The 13,753-nt window shown below is 44.1% G+C and overlaps 2 non-coding genes across 2 annotated transcripts; both read left to right on the plus strand.

The window, feature by feature from the left end:
• The first annotated feature begins 2,623 nt into the window (after window positions 1–2,623).
• Window positions 2,624–2,706, plus strand: trnal-cag (transfer RNA leucine (anticodon CAG)). The gene has a single exon. It is a non-coding gene; the product is annotated as a tRNA-Leu (tRNA).
• Window positions 2,707–5,632: 2,926 nt separating this feature from the next.
• Window positions 5,633–5,704, plus strand: trnar-ccu (transfer RNA arginine (anticodon CCU)). The gene has a single exon. It is a non-coding gene; the product is annotated as a tRNA-Arg (tRNA).
• Window positions 5,705–13,753: the final 8,049 nt, after the last annotated feature.

Raw genomic sequence — 13,753 nt, forward strand, 5'->3', positions numbered from 1 at the left:
CACATGCCCACCCAGCTTTCTGTCGTCTGCAAACTTGGAGTTATTACATCTAGTTCAACCCTCTAGATCATTAATATATATTGTGAGTAGCTGGAGTCCTAGCACTTATCCCTGCCCTACCCCACTAGTAACTGCCTGCCACTTGGAAAAAGACACGTTTAGACATACACTTTGCTTCCTGTCTGCCAACCAGTTCTCGATCCAAGTCAGTACCTTACCCCCGATCCCATGTGATTTAACTTTGCACGACAATCTCTTATGTGGGACCTTATCGAAAGCCTTCTGAAAGTCCAAATACACCACATCCACTGGTTCTCCCTTATCTATTCTACCAGTTACATCCTCAAAAAATTTTAACATTTCCATCTGACCTGGTACTGAAAGTGGAGACGGTTCCACAGTGTAGCAGTTATCACGTTTGCAGAATTATTTTGTTGGAACTTGCACCTTCTGCTTGTCCAGGGGCGAGATTGCTCTCCTGTATGAGGAAATAACAACTAAGAACAAAATAATTAGGAGCTGGAGTAGCCCATATATTGTGTAAAATGAGATATGGGTAACAGTTAACAGTTAACATGCAAAGCACAAAACCTGCTGACAAGGGTGGTGCTGTTGCTGTTTGGCGAACCGACCTCTACCTCGCGGAAGCTGTACGCCAACTCTCCAACACCTCCTCCTACCTCCGCCTGGGCCATGACCCCACTACCGAATATCAAGTCACCATTTGCAAGACTGTCACTGACCTCGTATGAGAAGAGATTGAGTAAACTAGGCCTGCAATCTCTTGAATTCGGAAGAATGAGAGGGGATCTCATTAAGCATGCACAATTATTACAGGGTTTGATCGGTTGGATGCTGGGAGAATGTTTCCCTTGGCTGGGGAGTCTAGAACCAGGGGCCACAGCCTCAGGATAAAGTTAGGCCATTCAGGACTGAGAAGAGAAGAAATTTCTTCACACAGAGGGTGTTTTTTTTTGGAATTCTCTACCCCAGAGGGCTGTGGAGGCTCAGTCATTGGGTATGTTCAAAACAGAAGTCGGTAGCTTTCTGACTGGTAAGGGCATCAAGGGATATGGCGATAGGGCTGGTGAATGGAATTGAGGCAGGAGATCAGCAATGATCTCATAGAATCCCCGACACTTGCTTAAAAATCTGTTCCATTAACTCTTTTTTCCAGTTCTGACGAAAGGTTATCGACCTGAAACGTTAACTCTGTTTCTCTCTTCGCAGAAGCTGCCTGGCCTGCTGAGTATCTCCAGAATTTTCTGTTTCAATTCAGATTTCCAGCATCTGCAGCAGTTTCTCAGTTCGCATTTCTTTCATTGTGCAAAACAAGGTTATCGTTCAATTAATGACGCTTTGAAAGCAACATAAAAGTTTAACAAAATAAATAGCGCCTAATGTGGGGCTCTAACCCACGAACCAGACATTAAGAGTGTCAAGCTCTACCGACTGAGCTAGCCGGGACGGTTGAAACTGAATTTCATTGTCGCTGATTGCAGTCAGTTACCTGGTGGCTCCGGCCCGGTCACAACAGCATGTCTGAGCCGCGTTTCTGCAAACTACGAAACAAGTTCTCCAGAAGCCCAAGGCGTGTAAGGAACTCAAGCAGCAAAATCCCTTTCATTAACCACAGGGGTTCAGGCAATTTTCTGATCGCAAAGCGCAATAGTCCTTGTCAATATCTCTTGTCTATTTCCCGGAGATTCCCGATTCTGTCTTTCTCTCTGGCTCTGTTTATTGTGTCTGTGGCCACCTGCGGGTTGATTTTGAAGGAATACCTGTGTTTGTGTCTGCTTGTTACGTTAAACAAATGAGGGCATCAGGCGCTTCTGTGCATGACACTGAGGAATCAGGAGAAGGCAGGAGGAATGAAACAGTGTTTGTGGAACGTGTGTATATAAAAACAGGGCAGTTTAAAATGTAGGAGCTCGTAGCGCAACGGTAGCGCGTCTGACTCCGAATTAGAAGGCTGCGTTTTCAAATCACGTCGGGGTCAATGTTTTTCCGGGTAATTTCAGAATTATTGTTTTCTTTGCCGTTTCACAATAACCAGACACTTGCTCCAAAGACTGTCTCACTCTTTCCCCAGTGTCAGGGAGAGAAGCGCCACAATTCCTCATTTATTTAATGTGACAAGACATTCGCTCAAAATCAACCTGCAGGTGGTCACACAGAATAAACAGAGCCAGAGAGACAGGCAGAATCGGGAAACACCGGCAAATACACGAGAGATATTGACAAGGTGAGAAAGCGCTTTGCGATCAAAAAATTGCCTGAATCCCTGTGGTTAATGAAAGGGCTTTTGATGCTTGATTTCCTTACACACCTTGGAATTCAGATGAACCTGGTTCATGGTTTGCAGAACAATTTAAACCCCTGGGTTAAATCCATTAATTATTCGCTTTTCCCCAGCTCCAGAGCTCAGATTGTTACTGCCCATCCCTGGAGCTGCAAGGTACGAGGGACCCAGCACAAACCTCCCCAAACACCGAGCACAAGCTCAAGAAAACCACGGGGGAGATGATATCCCGGTCACTGAGCCTTCATCAGCATTGAACAAGCACCCGGACGGAAACGTTCTTCATCCGGAAGTGATGAGTTGCAGAAATTAACGGAACAAGTCAGGGTGGCCGAGCGGTCTAAGGCGCTGCGTTCAGATCGCAGTCTCCTTTGGAGGCGTGGGTTCGAATCCCACTTCTGACAGTCTTTACTTTTAATTACCAAGCGGAACTCATTTATTTTCACACCACTGTAAAGACATTGGGACATCGCTTTAAAGTAGGATTCAGCAGTTCACCTGCTCCATTCACATAGAAACATAGAAGATAGGAGCAGGAGTAGGCCATTCGGCCCCTCGAGACTGCTCCGCCATTTGATGAGATCATGGCTGATCATCCACATTCAGTACCCTGTCCCTGCTTTCTCCCATTATCCCTTTTTGTCTTTTGTCTTAAGAAATATATATAACTCCTTCTTGAATATTTTTAATGAATTGGCCTCAACGGCCTTCTGTGTTACAGAATTCAACAGGTTCACCACTCTCTGGGTGAAGAAATTCCTCCTCATCTCAGCCATAAGTGGCTTACCCCTTATCCTTAGACTGTGACCGCTGGTTCTGGATTCCCGCACCATCGGGATCATTCTTCCTGCATCTAGTGTGTCTAGTCTGTTAGAATTTTGTAAGATTCAATGAGATCCCCTCTCGTTCTTCTAAAATCTAGCGAATTTAAGCCTAATCATCTCAATCTGTCTTCATACGTCATTCCTGCCATCCCATGTATCAGTCTGGTGAATCTTCGCTGCACTCCCTCCATGGCAAGAACATCCTTCCTCAGATAAGGTGACCAAAGCTGCACACAGTACTCAAGGTATGGCCTCAGCAAGGCCTTGTACAACTGCAGCAAGACATCCTTGCTCCTGTACTCGAAACCTCTCACTATAAAGGCCAACATTTGCCTTCTTAACCACCTGCTGCACCTGCATGCTTACCTTCAGCGATTGGTGCACACGGACACCCAGGTCTCATTGCAGTTCCCCTTTTCCCAATCTATTGACATTCTGATAATAAGCTGTCTTCCTGTTTTTGCCACCAAAGTTGATAACCTCACATTTATCCACATTATACTGCATCTGCCATGCTTCTGCTAAATCACCTAACCTGTCCATATCATACTGGAGTTTCTCTGCATCCTCCTCACAGCACACATGCCCACCCAGCTTTGTGTCGTCTGCAAACTTGGACTTATTACATCTAGTTCAACCTTCTAGATCATTAATATATATTGTGAGTAGCTGGGGTCCTAGCACTTATCCCTGCCCTACCCCACTAGTAACTGCCTGCCACTTGGAAAAAGACCCGTTTAGACATATTCTTTGCTTCCTGTCTGCCAACCATTTCTCTATTCAAGTCAGTACCTTACCCCCGATCCCATGTGCTTTAACTTTGCACGCCAATCTCTTATGTGGGACCTTATCGAAAGCCTTCTGAAAGTCCAAATACACCACATCCACTGGTTCTCCCTTATCTATTCTACCAGTTACATCCTCAAAAAATTTTAACATTTCCATCTGACCTGGTACTGAAAGTGGAGACGGTTCCACAGTGTAGCAGTTATCACGTTTGCAGAATCATTTTGTTGGAACTTGCTCCTTCTGCTTGTCCAGGGGCGAGATTGCTCTCCTGTGTGAGGAAATAACAACTAAGAACAAAAGAATTAGGAGCTGGAGTAGCCCATATATTGTGTAAAATGAGATATGGGTAACAGTTAACAGTTAACAAGTAAAGCACAAAACCTGCTGACAAGGGTGGTGCTGTTGCCGGTTGGCGAACCGACCTCGACCTAACGGAAGCTGTACGCCAACTCTCCAACACCTCCTCCTACCTCCGCCTGGACCATGACCCCACCACCGAATATCAAGTCACCATTTGCAAGACTGTCACTGACCTCGTATGAGAAGAGATTGAGTGAACTAGGCCTGCAATCTCTTGAATTTGGAAGAATGAGAGGGGATCTCGTTAAGCATGCAAAATTACTACAGGGTTTGAACGGTTGGATGCTGGGAGAATGTTTCCCTTGGCTGAGGAGTCCAGAACCAGGGGCCACAGCCTCAGGATAAAGGTTAGGCCATTCAGGACTGAGAGGAGAAGAAATTCCTTCACACAGAGGGTGGTGAATCTTTGGAATTCTCTACCCCAGAGGACTGTCGAGGCTCAGTCATTGGTTATGTTCAAAACAGAAGTCGGTAGATTTCTGACTTGTAAGGGCATCAAGGGATATGGCGATAGGATCGGTGAATGGAATTGAGGCAGGAGATCAGCCATGAACTCATAGAATCCCCTACACTTGCTTAAAAATCTGTTCCATTACTTCTTTTTTCCAGTTCTGACGAAAGGTTATCGACCTGAAACGTTAACTCTGTTTCTCTCTTCGCAGAAGCTGCCTGACCTGTTGAGTATCTCCAGCATTTTCTGTTTCAATTCAGATTTCCAACATCTGCAGTATTTTCTCAGTTCGCATTTCTTTCATTGTGCGAAACAAGGTTATCGCTCAATTAATGACGCTTTGAAAGCAACATAAAAGTTTAACAAAAAAAATACCGCCCAATGTGGGGCTCGAACCCACGACCCTGAAATTAAGTCTCATGCTCTGCCGACTGATCGAGCCGGGCCCGTTAAAACGACCTTTCATTGTCGCTGATTGCAGTCAGGTACCTGGTGGCTCCGGCCCGGTCGCAACAGCATGTCTGAGCCACGTTTCTGCAAACTACGAAACAAGTTCTCCAGAAGCCCAAGGCGTATAAGGAACTCAAGCAGCAAAATCCCTTTCATTAACCACAGGGGTTCAGGCAATTTTCTGATCGCAAAGCGCTTTAGCCGTTGTCAATATCTCTTGTCTCTTTCCCGGAGATTCCCGATTCTGTCTTTCTCTCTGGCTCTGTTTATTGTGTCTGTGGCCACCTGCGGTTTGATTTTGAAGGAATACCTGTGTTTGTGTCTGCTTGTTACGTTAAACAAATGAGGGCATCAGGCGCTTCTGTGAATGACACTGAGGAATCAGGAGAAGGCAGGAGGAATGAAACAGTGTTTGTGGAACGTGTGTATATGAAAACAGCGCGGCTTATATTGTAGGACCTCGTGGCGCAACGGTAGCGCGTCTGACTCCTGATCAGAAGGCTGCGTGTTCAAATCACGTCGGGGTCACTGTTCTTTCGGGTAATTCCAGAATTATTCGTTTCTTTGCCGTTTCACAATAACCAGACACTTCCTCCACAGACTGTCTTACTCTTTCCCCAGTGGTCAGGGAGAGAAGCGCCACAATTCCTCATTTATTTAATGTGACAAGACACAAGCACAGGTATTCGCTCAAAATCAACCTGCAGGTGGCCACACAGAATAAACAGAGCCAGAGAGACAGGCAGAATCGGGAAACACCGGCAAATAGACGAGAGATATTGACAAGGTGAGAAAGCGCTTTGCGATCAGAAAATTGCCTGAATCCCTGTGGTTAATGAAAGGGCTTTTGATGCTTGATTTCCTTACACACCTTGGAATTCAGGTGAACCTGGTTCATGGTTTGCAGAACAATTTAAACCTATGCGTTAAATCAGAGGGAAGGAAATTCGGCAGTTTAATGAGTTTGAAAGGAACATTATTGACTTGTGCAGTTCGGTCAGAGAAATGCCAGTGAAAGGAAATAATTGCAGAAAGAGCGATTCTGTAGTGTCCCTTCTGTCTGAAGAGTGCTTTCTCGATGCTCAATTTAGCAGAGGTTTCCATAGTGTAGCGGTTATCAAGTTCGATTCACACGCGAAATGTCCCCGTTTCGAGCCCGGACAGAAACATAATTTTTCTGTGAAATACATTTAACAGCTTTCTTGTGTCAGAAGCAACGAACAATTTAAAGCAGAATCCTAAAATACACAGTGCGTAAATTCTGATAGGGTATAAATCTTCGTCAATGAATAAACTTTCACAAATTATTAAAGTTAAATTACTCAACTTTCGACTGTCCCTTACTGTGAGCATTTCTTCCATTCTGCAAAACAACGCTTTCGGTTAATGAATGTTGATTACAACAATTAAACCACTAAACTACGAGAACACGCATTAAAGAGTTGATCGCAATTGCTGATATTTCTTATCTTTTTTCTGGTGTTTTTTCAGCTCTTGTTCCTTTTCAGCTCCTGACTGCGGATATTCCTCTGGTTAAACTTGCTTTCTCCCCATTCACCTGGATCCCTTTAGCCTTAAGAAATATATCCAACTCCTTCTTGAATATATTTAATGAATTGGTTTCTACTGCCTTCTGTGGTAGAGAATTCCACAGGTTCACCACTCTCTGGGTGAAGAAATTCCTCTTCATGTCTGTCCTAAATGGCCTACCCCTTATCCTTAGACTGTGACCCCTGGTTCTGGAGTCCTCGACCATCAGGAACATCCTTCCTGCATCTAGTCTTTCCAGTATTGTCAGAATTTTATAAGTTCAATGAGATCCCCTCTCATTCATCTAAACTCCAGCGAGTACGAGCCCAATCCTCCCAATCTCTCCTCATATGTCATTCCTGCCATCCCAGGTATCAGCCTGGTCAATATTCGCTGAACTCCTTCCATGGCAAGAACATCCTTCCTCAGATAAGGCGACCAAAACTGCACACAATACTCAAGATGTGGTCTCACCAAGGCCCTGTACAACTGCAGGAAGGCATCCTTGCTCCTGTACTCGAATCCTCTCGCTACGAAAGCCAACATACCATTTGCCTTCTTAACCGCCTGCTGCACCTGCATGCTTACCTTCAGCGACTGGTGCACAAGGACACCCAGGCTTGCGAACCGTGTGTGCCCCTGGGATCCATGGGCCTTTATGCAGGCGTATGCCAGCAGGCCCAGGGCAGCAAGAGACCGAAGCTCTGGAGACACCAGGTAAGTCGTATTGGTTTTTTGATTCAGAGGCGTTAGCCAGCGGCGAGTTTCCGATCGCATTTTCCAGGCCGATTGTATTTCAGGAGTCTGGTTTAAAATGCTCGTTGCTTATGTCACCAGGAATCTGGGGCAACTTTTGTTTAATTTAATGGGACCAGTTATTGCACGGGATAAAATTTTCTGGAACACATAATTTCTGCAGTTGTGGCCGAGCCAATGTTTTATAAAGGTTCATCATAACTTCCTTGCTTTTGTACTCTGCGCCTTTATTTATAAAGCCCCGGTTACTGTAAGCTTTTTAAATTGGTTTCTCAACCTGTCCTGCCACATTGAACGATTTGTGTACATACACCCCCAGGTATCTCTGTTCCTGCAACCACTTTGGAAATGTATCCTTTATTTTATATTGCCTCTCCTCATTCTTCCGACCAAAATGTATCAATTCGCACTTTTCTGTTTTTAACTTCATCTGCCACATGTCCGCCCATTCCACCAGCCGATCCATGTCCTCTTGAAGTCTATCACTATACTCCTCACTGCTCACTATACTTCCAAGTTTTGTATCATCTGCAAATTATGAAATTGTGCCCTGGACACCTAACTCCAAAGGATTAATATATGTCAAGAAGGGCCGTGGTCCTAGTACCGACCCCTGGGGAACACCAGTGTGTACCTTCCTCCATTCAGAGAAACAACAGTTTAGCACTACTCTCTGTTTCCTGTCACTTCGCCAATTTGACATCCATGCTGCCACTGTCCATTTTATTCCATGGGCTTCAGATTTGCTGGCAAGCCTGTTACGTGGCACTTTATCAAATGCCTTTTGGAAGTCCATGTCCACCACATCAACTGCATTTCACTCATCAACCCTCTCCTTCACCTCATCAAAAAATGCAATCAAGTTGGGAAAAGACGATTTGCGTTTAACAAATCCGAGCAGACTTTCCTTAATTAATCCACACTTGTCCAAGTGACTGGTCATTTTGTGCAGGGTTACCCTTTCTAAAAGCTTCCTCACTACCGACGTTAAGCTGACTGGCGTGTAGTTGCTGGGTTGAACCTTATACACTTTTTTCAACAAGGGTGTAACATTTGCGATTCTCCAGACGTCTGGCACCACCCCATTTCCAATGAGTATTGGAAGATTATGGTCAGCACCTCCGTAATTCCCACCTTTACTCCCCTCAGCATCCTAGGATGCATTTCAACTGGTCCTGGTACAGCCAGCTTTCTAGTACCTCCTCTTTATCAATTTTTATCCCATCCAATATTCAACACAGCTCATTAACTGTAGCAGTGGGCCCGGGCGGCGCTTCAGTAGACAGTTCGAAAAGACAAAGTCACTGTCTCGGTCTTAAGTGCTCATCAAGAACAACCACACAAACAAAATGGTTTTAAAATGCTTACCTCTTATCTCCAGTCAAATTTATCAGCTCGCTAGGTTGGCATGATTCTTGCTTCGGGGTTATTGGTTGAAACTTGCGAGGGATCCCGGACGAGCCCTTATTTTGCCCGCGAATTATGAACTTGCTGTTCGAACTTTTGCAAAAAAAAACACTGGCTTTGATACACAGCTTTTCACGAACTCAGGACGTCCCAAAGCGCTTTAAGCCCATTGAAGTCCCTTTGAAGTGTTGTAATGTGGGGAAAGATGTGCCCAAATCACCCCCGCATTAATCTCAACTCTTTGGGAAGGAGTTCGGTGCAAAGACTCAGGCGCCTCAATGATGTGGACTTTCTTTGAATGAGTTCTGCTTGTAACTGCACTCGAGCTTGAAACATTTCCCGGGCTTCCATCTCACGGGAGCAGAGTGTGGTTGCTGTGCAGCGGTTAGCATGTCGGTGACGAGCTTGGGGTTGAGACGCGTCGCTTTCAATCTATGAAATTTCACCAAGGCCCAGAGAAAAGAAATGCTGAATGGAACAGTCCCTGTGAGCGATGGATTGAAGGGGACGGCGCTCCGAGCACAGCTGGAGAACGCGCAGTGCAGCAAAAGTGTTCGCAGCATTATATGTCAGATTTATTAATCCCGCAATAATTAGACATGTAATTAACAACAGCTCTTAAACAAATCTTTGCGAATTTTAGCCGAGGAACTCCAACACGTTATAGTTCCGAGTTCGATATACAAGTTAATCAAACCTTTATCGAATTCTAAAGTATCTGTTCCAAACATTTGATATCTTTTCCTTACCTCTACTACGTGACAATTTGCACGTTTAATAGTGTAACCTAACACAACTGCCCACCTTCTGATGGAAGGTTTTCGACCGGAAACGTTAAATCTGCTTCTCTCCACAGCTGCTGCCTGACCTGTTGAGTGTTTCCAGCACTTTCGATTTTTATTACCCGACCTTGTTACCAGAGTATCACTTCCCTTATCTCCTTACCACACTCCTTCCTGACATGTAGCATTGTCCGACAAACAGGCTCCATTCGCGCAACGGGATGTTCTGCTTCAGGCATTCATTGGAACTATAAGGGGAACCAGTGGAGGCAGCATATTTGGATTTCCAAAAGGCATTCGATAAGGAAACACGTAAAAGCTTGTTACACAAGATAAGGGCTCATGGGACAGGAGGTAATGTATTAGCAAGAATAGAGGATTGGTTAACGGACAGAAAATAGAGAGCAGGAATTATCGGGTGATTTTCAGATTGGCAGGCTGTAAGTAGTGAGGTGCCGCAAGGATCAAGTGCGCATGCTTCAGCTATTTATAGTCTATATTACTGACTTAGATGAAGGGACCGAGTGTAATGTATCCAAGTTTCCTGATGATCCAAAGCTAGGTGGGAAAGTAAGTTGTGAGAAGGACACAAAGAGCGTACAATGGGATATAGACAGATTAAGTGAGTGGGCGGGCAATAAGGTGGCAGAAGGAATATAATGTAGGGAAATGTGAGGTTATTCACTTTGGTAGGAAGAATAGACAAACAGAATATTTTTAATGGTGCAAAGCTATTAATTCTTTCGTTCTGCAAATGAAAGTTATGGGGTAAGTAATGGTAATTTATACAATTCTAATTTTTTCAAATCAGCTGAATGTAGCCAATTTCATCAGGTTGTGATTTAAAATCTGTGTTATAAAAGTCACTTTCCTGACCAGGCATCGAAACCGTGTGACGGAGGTGAAAGGACTGGTTTTCTGAATCATTTAAAGGTGATCGCTATGAGCAGCATAGGTTTAAAATTACGGCTACAATTTGTTTCGGTGTAGAAGAAGGGGATTGAATATGACAATAAAATCACCATGCAACGCCCGCGGTGAGAAAGAGGTCGAGCATACAATTAAGTTGAGACTGCGAAGTTACCGCTGAGCTAAACCTGACGCCGATCAAAGAATGAGACACCGCTCAATATAAAGGATGAGTTCACAAACATCAGGCACAGTGCAGTCTGGTCAACGTCAAGCCTCTCTTTCTTATTCAGAGACATGAATGGGAGTCAGACGCCACAAACTTTAATTAAAGGCACAGATACGAGTAACACTTCCAAATCTTTTCACTGTAAAATTATTTCACTTTATTTAATGGCTGACTGCATTGAATCTGAAAGTGATCACCATGAGATTTTATGTTCGCTGCTGATGCGCTTGGCCGTGGTTTCCGTAGTGCAGCGGCTATCATGTTCGCCTTGCTACAACAACAGTTCTCAAATCGAACCCGGGTGGATATGTTCGAGTGGAACATTTTTATTCTCTGCAATAACCGGTCCGGTTATATTGAACAAAATTTGTCCCAGATTCCTGATGTCGTAAGTAATGAACATTTTAAACCAGCCTCCTAAAATACGATGGGCCTTGAAATTGCGATCGGAGGTTTTTCGCCGGCTTACGCCTCCGAACTGAGAAACAAATCCCAATTAACTGGTGTCTCCGGAGCTTCGCACTCTTGCGGGCTTGGGCCACGGATACCATTGGCGCTCACGGTTCGGCATCATCCGTTGGCCAGGCCAACCAATCACACAGGGGATTCCTACGATGCTGTATGTACGGAATCCCATAAGCATAATAGAAATCTCCAAATAAATAACATTTCACACCACGGAAGTAAGAATAATTGGTCACATGTTCAAAATAAATGAATTTAATTATGCATTCAATGGTCTCATTCTGTGCCGTTAGGACTCCTCTCTGCCCCACACAACAGTGAGAGGGAAATAGAGGGAGAGCACGATTCCAACGAGGAACAGGTGCAGGAAGTTTTTATACAGTTATTCATATGCCAGTAAATCTTTTAAAATTATTTCACTTGAACTTTTCCAGTTCAACTTTTCCAAGGAGCATTTCAAGGAGCTGGGAAGAAGTTAAAAAATTGGGGTTGTAATAAAAAAATATAAAGCCTCCCCGTCGGGGAATTGAACCCCGGTCTCCCGCGTGACAGGCGGGGATACTCACCACTATACTAACGAGGAACTGCAAAACAGAGTGTTTGCTCAGAACTAGAATGGACCTGTGAACAGAGTGAGAAAGAGACAGAAGAGATAGACAGACAGAGAGAGAGACAGGGACAAAGGGAGAGGCAGAGACAAAGAGAGAGAGACAGATAGAGACTAAGAAAGAGAGACACGCACAAAGAGAGAGTGGTCCCAGGGATGAGTTGACTTCAATATAATTGCAAAATACTGCGGATGCTGGAAATCTGAAATAACAACAGAAAATACTGGAAATACTCAGCAGGCCAGGCAGCATCCGTGGTGAGAGAAACAGAGTTAACGTTTCAGGTCTGGGACCCTTCATTAGAACTGGAAAAAGTTGGAGATGTAACAGATATTAAGCAGGTGCAGAGACAGGGGGGCGGGGTTAGGAGGGGAGGAAGAAATAGAAAGAGCATCTTGTACTTTTGTAAGAGGCAGGAAAGATAAAATGTTGCAAATGGGAAAGGCAAAAATCATGCTGCATGAAAAATGGGGGCAGGGATAATTATGTGAAATTGTTGAACTCAATGTTGATTCCGGCAGGCTGCAAAGTGCCCAATCGAAAGATGAGGTGCTGTTCCTCGAGCTTACGTTGAGCTTCATTGGAACAATGCAATAGCCCGAGGACAGAGAGATCAGAGTGGGAGTGAAGCGGTGAATTAAAGTGACATGCGACCAGAAGCTCAGGGTCACCCGTACGGACTGAGTGGAGGTGTTCTGCAAAGCAGTCGCCCAATCTGCATTTGGTCTCCCCAATGTAGAGGAGACCGTATCGTGAGCAGCGAATACAGTATATTAAATTGCAAGGAGTACAAGTAAATCGCTGTTTTAGTTATTTTGAGAGACTGAGAAGCTGGAATTGTTATCTGCAGAAGGTTAAGAGGAAATTTAATAGAGGTTTTCAAATTTACAAGATGTTTTGATAAGAGTAAATAAGGAGAATCTGTTTCCAGTGGCAGGAGGGTCGGTAACTGGAGGACACCGATTGAACCTAACCGGCAAAGGTACCAGAGGGGAGATGAGGAGTTTTTTTTTACCGCAGCCAGTTGTTGTGATCGGGAATGCACTGCCTGAAAGGGCGGTGGAGCAGACGCAATAGTAACTTTCCAAAGAGAATTGAATAAATAATTGTAAAGGAGAAGTTTGCAGGACTATGAGGAAAAGCAGGGGAGTGGGACTATTTGAAGAGCTCTTTCAAAGTGCCAGTGCAGACTCAATGGGCTGCATGGCCTCCTTCTGTGCCATATCAATCTATGATTCTATGAATCTATGATTTAAAATTCAAATTGAATGTTTTGAAATATAAATGTAACATTTTTAAACTTAACAAAATTTACCTAAACGAATTTTAAATGTAAGTGTATGTTTATATCACTTTTAAAACATATTTTAATATTGATTTTAACCCTTACAATGGTAAAAGAAGGCCTTTCGCCTGATATTACCAGGTGTAAGGGTTTCGTGGGCATTCGCTGGGCAGTAGTTAGCCCAATTCTGTGACAGTAAAAGTGATGTTGCAGCGGATGCGGTGGATGTGTCCAAGCGAAACTTGACAGACCGCAATTTCTGGCCGTGCGGATACCTGGCACTTGTGTAGTCATTCTGAAGGCATACAATAGCCTATGCTGTGCATTCGCTGTCGGAAGCACCGTAAAATCCGGGCCATGGTGTAAAATGAGATCTGCATAACAGTTCATCACATAGAAAGCTCAATATATGTTAATGAAGTATCATTAGCATTTATGTCATTCTATGAACTAAGATTATCGTTTAATTAATAATAATTAAAACAATTTTCCAGGTTAGCTGCGTGTTAGAGTTGAAGCAAAATTAGTTTAATTTAATAAATAACTGTTATAAAAATGATTTCCCTGACCGGGCATTGAACCCGGGCAGTAAGAGTGCCGAATTCT

The sequence above is a fragment of the Somniosus microcephalus genome, unplaced genomic scaffold (genome assembly GCF_052327205.1).
Source record: "Somniosus microcephalus isolate GS21.2 unplaced genomic scaffold, FLI_Smic_1.0 unresolved_chr4, whole genome shotgun sequence".
NCBI lineage: Eukaryota > Metazoa > Chordata > Chondrichthyes > Squaliformes > Somniosidae > Somniosus > Somniosus microcephalus.